Consider the following 5,000-nt stretch of genomic DNA (forward strand, 5'->3'; position numbering starts at 1 on the left):
AAATAGCATCACGGCTAAGTCTGGTTAAATTAGGGCCTGCAGGGGCGGGAACTACTGCCATATGGGCAACAAGAAAACCCCATACTTTTAACATGTCCCAAGATCCACCTGGCTCAGCCTTCAGCCAGGTATGATAATTTAGCCATCCAGATTTTAATTGTTCTTTCCAACGCAACAGAATTCTGGTCTCTCTAGCTCCGCCCTCTACTACAGGTAGTAGACTTCGCTTTCTTCATCTTCCATCACAGTTGCAGATGCATCAGCCTCAGCCTCTGTTTCATATTCAACCTCCTTTTCGCCTTCAGCATGGCTATCACCAAAACTGGTCTCACAGGATCTCTGAGATGTTTCAAATCTCTTGCTTTCTTTTTCTGAGTTTGATATTTTAATACTCTTCTCTTCTCCTGCTTCCTTTCCTTCCTTCTGCTCTAGAGTCTTTCTGTGTTTAGCTTCAGAGTTCTCCATGGACTCGCGTAGATCTAATTGAGTAGTTGCTGCTGCTGCTGCTGCTGCTGCTGCTGCTGCTGCTGCTGCTGCTGCTGCTGCTGCTGCTGCTGCTGCTGCTGCTGCTGCTGCTGCTGCATCCGTATCAGGATTTCCAAGTGGTTGCTCCACTCCAGGAGTTGTGGGTAGCTGAGAGCGTTCCCAGGCCTGGTCACTGACATCATTATGAGCAGTTTGCATTTTACAGTTTGCAGTTTGCATATTTACTTTTTGCATATTTGCATGTTGTAGGCTTGCTTTTTGCAAGCTTGTATTGCTTGCTTTTTGCTGGTTTCCATTTTTCAGGCTTGCTTTTTGCAACTTTGCTTCGCTTGCTACATGTTGCAGACTTGTAATTTTGCTGGCTTGCTTTAGTTTCTTGCTGTTGTCTTGCTTTTCCCTCTACAAAGCTTGCAGAAGTTGCAAGCTTGACCATACAATCTCCGGAATCTGCTTCAGGATTTGTATCGAGCTGAGAGTATTCCCAGGCCTGGTCAATTACATCATTATTAGCAGTTTGGAGGTTGCAGTTTTCAGTTTGCACGCTTACTCTCTGCAGGGTTGCTTTTTGCAAGTCTTCTTTGCTTGCTTTTTGCAGGTTTGCATTTTGCAAGTCTGCATTTCGCGGGTTTGCTTTACTCTCTTTTCGCATGCTTGCTTTTTGCGTGCTTGCTTTTTCCTCTACAAAGCCTGCAGACGTTGCAATGCAACCCTGGGAATACAATAGAATTCCTAAAGGGAAATCAAACAAACTTAGAGACTTGTAAGAAAATCCATGCGTTACCTACCCCGTTATCTCTTAAAGATTCCAGAGATTGTATAATACATCTTGCATTTCTAAATTCATTTCTTTCATCTCATCTGTCGTTTTTATCTGCTCTTGTATAACTTCTTTCTTTTCTCCTGACTTTTCCTCTGTAATATACTGTACTGTAGGCTTAGGCGACTCTGTCTTCCGTACAAACTGAAGAATCTTAACGAGGTTGCTGGATAAAGAGGCTCCAGCTTGCACTCCAATCCTGTTTGGAGGTTCTTCTTTCTCCTCCCAACTCCCCAGTTGGCCTTCACCTTTTGGAGGGAGTTCTTTCTTTTTAACTCTCTCTCCTTTTCTCTGGCGAAGCTCTTGTTTGAGCTTTCTATCTATTTCTATGAGCTGTTTGGCCTCCATTTTGAAGTCCTTCCCTCCCCCAGCCGGGGGGAGGTTTGTTTGGGATCAGTAGGCCTCGTTGGGGAGGGAGGGGGGGGGGGGAAACCTACAGCTCCCCCACCCCACCCGTACGTCCCCCAAATACACAAGTGGTCTCAAAAGAATCCCCACAGTCTTAGGAACGTCCAGATACTATTTTTGAAGAAATTCAACCCCCCCCCGAAGGGGGTTAAAACCGCGCTCACTAGGGTTGCCAGGTTCAATCCCTGAGACCGATCCTGTATCTTTAGGAGAAGAGAAAGTCAGCCAAGTGCAGGTGTTCTTGCAACCCTGTAATTGGAAAAACCGCAAGGTGGAATTCTCCCTGCACAATTTTTAAAGATACAAAAGACCTCTTGGTTGCCAGGCCCAGCCTCTAAGAGATCTTCTGTATCTTTAAAAGTTGTGCCGAGGGAAGGGAGAATTCCGCCTTGTGGTTTTTTTTCCATTACAAGGTTGCAAGAACCACCTGCACTTGGCTGACTTTCTTTTCTCCTGAAGATGACAGGATCAGTCTCAGGGATTGAACCTGGCAACCCTAGCGCTCACCCAAGCCCTTCGCAGGAGCTCCGGAAAACCACGTCCTTCCTCCTTGCAAACAGGCTTCGGCTTAGGGAAGATTTTTTTCTTTTTTTAGGTAAGGTTTTTTATTAAAATTATTCATACTACTGGTCACATCCCGCACGCGAAAACACGTAACAATATCGCCACTCTCAGAATAACGCATCTAGCTAATACACATACTTTTCCTAACTAACCTAACACTAACACAAAATATTCATCTCAGCTCAGCTCTGTGTTATAGGAGGGGTCGACTCTGATGTCCACGGCCAGAATTTTCTCCGCTTCTCATGCGGCAATTTTTCTTTTTCAAATGAACTCAGTTCTCTTATTTCTGATAATATCGTCCTAATCGTACTTCCGGAACTGCATATGTTCTGAGTCTTACTTTCTTTTAACCGTTGCCAACATAAGATACTTAGAACAAATAAATTGACAATTCTTATCGTTGTCCAGGGTACCTTCCAGTAATTATTCACTACGTTGTTTTTATTTCTAGGTCTTTTCACTCCTTTTCTTTCTCTCGGGCCTTGAATTCCTTTTTCCGGTTCCGCTCCCGAAACAATAGTTTTCCCTCAAAAGGTCTGGCCAATCCAGAGTTTTAGCAATTATAGTCCACGTCTCTTTCGCAGATACACAGTCTTTAACAAAATGTGGAACGGTTTCTTTTTGTGTCTGCCCTGTTCTTACAGCTTCTTCCTGACACCTTAATCGTGGACAAGCTTGGTTAACATTGGCTAGCCACGGCGTATTTGCTTGCACGCTATAAATCTGATGAAAAAACTTCCATCTGATGTCCCATAGTTTATAAGGAATTCTTTGATCTTTCAAGAATTCCATCTGGTGTACAGGCTCTTTTAAATACATGGATAAATTTCCCCTTTTTACATTCTTTTCACATTCCGGCTGAAAACTATTTACTTCTAATAAATTCCTATACATTTTCTTTCTCTTCACTTTTGGTTCACACCTTTCCATTTTTATGATGCTTGCCCTTAATTTCCATTCTCTTACATTACTGTACATTTCAATCAAATAATCAGGTCCAAAACACTTCAGCGATGGTGTGATTTTATAATTGACCTTATCTTTCTTCCCACCATATTTTGGCCCAATCTTTAATTCTCCGGTGTTTGGCAAAAGCCACCAACCAAAAATGAGGTGCCAATTCTTTTCTTTCTACCTCTGCCCACTTCCCAAAATTATGACTAACAAAAATTGCTAAAAATTTGAAACCAATTGCTGTAAAATTTAGACCACCCTGTGCTACAGATTTGTACGCCTCTGCTCTTGCAAGGGGGAAATTAGCCGTTCCCCATAGAAACTTAAATGCCATTTTATTAATCTCTTTAACGATCCTTTCAGGTGGTGGGTAGACAGCTGCCAAATTACCTACTACCGGTACCAAGTACGTACTAACGTACATGGCTTTCCGATAAATAGAAAGATGCCATTTTTGGCCGCATTTGTATTTTTTCTTTGACTTGATCTCTCCACATGTTCCAATTATATTCCCACCCTTCCCATTTGACTGCAAAATAAATTCCTAATAATTTAACATGTGTTTGAATTTGCCCTTCCTCAGCTTCTGAATGTATTGCTTCATTTTTATTATTATTACTAATCAGATGTTCCAGTGGCATTACTTGTATATTTCCCTTAATGTTATTGGGCGATATCATAAAACTCTTTTGCATATTTAAATGACCACCAGAAGCCTGACCAAACTGTTCAAACAAATCTCTGATTATTTCTATTTCCTGTTTATCATTTACCAAGATAGATACATCATCTGCATTTTTGCCTCTTTCCCCCGGAACGGCCCCGATGGCGGCCCACAGCTTCGTTCTCTCACGGCATGCCCCCCCCCCCCCGTGTAGAAGCCTCCCCCCACCCCCCACCCCCCACCCCCGGGCGTCATGAAAGACCCAGTCCCCTGTTTAAAGCAGGGGTAACATCCGACGGGAGACCTGGAGGCTTCTCCACGAACCCGGACCTGGTGGCCGCTCGCGGCGGCGGGGGGGGGGGGGGGTGCGTGCGTGCGTGTGGGAAGGAGAGGAGAAAAGGAGGAAGGCGTGATCGGGTTATTCTGGACCCCTCTTTCGCACCAAGAGGCTGGATACACGTGTTAGTGCTATAAGCAGTCGTTTACTCAGACGTTGCACAAAGTAAACAGAAGAGAACAGCAAACGCTTGATACAATGCAGTCCAAAGTCTATATACAGGATTTCTACAGCAGCACAGCCAGAGGTTCCGTGCGCCTTCGTCATCAGACTTGCGGCGTTTAACTCAGACAGCGAGCGCTCCGCGGGTGTTTGGAGAGATACGGAGAGCATCTGCACCCCTTAACCCTGCGCTGCTTTCCTTCTCTCATCGCTCCAGCACTCAGGATGACTCGGCGGGCGTGTTCCCAACCTTAATTAATCGCACCTGATGCTTATCTTAGCTTCTGTGGCTATTAACCCTTCACGGACAGAGTTCCTTTGTAAAACAAATACTTGCTCACATGCACCAACGAGGCGGTGGCGGAGTCCCCGGCGGAGCGCTGATCCGCACGCGCGCACGCACGCAGGGGGCGGCGAGTCGAACAGGAGGCTAGCTGCCCCCTCTCCCCCCCCCCCCCCCCCGGTAGACCTGGAGGGTGAGAGTTAGAGGGTGAGGGTTAGAGGGTGAGGGTGAGGGTGGACCTGGAGGCAGCTGCGGGAAAGGTGCTGGGGGTGGCGTGGGTGGTACGTATGGCCAGAGTCCTGGGGCAGAGCCCCGCTCTACC

The sequence above is a fragment of the Rhineura floridana genome, unplaced genomic scaffold (assembly GCF_030035675.1).
Source record: "Rhineura floridana isolate rRhiFlo1 unplaced genomic scaffold, rRhiFlo1.hap2 scaffold_25, whole genome shotgun sequence".
Lineage (NCBI taxonomy): Eukaryota > Metazoa > Chordata > Lepidosauria > Squamata > Rhineuridae > Rhineura > Rhineura floridana.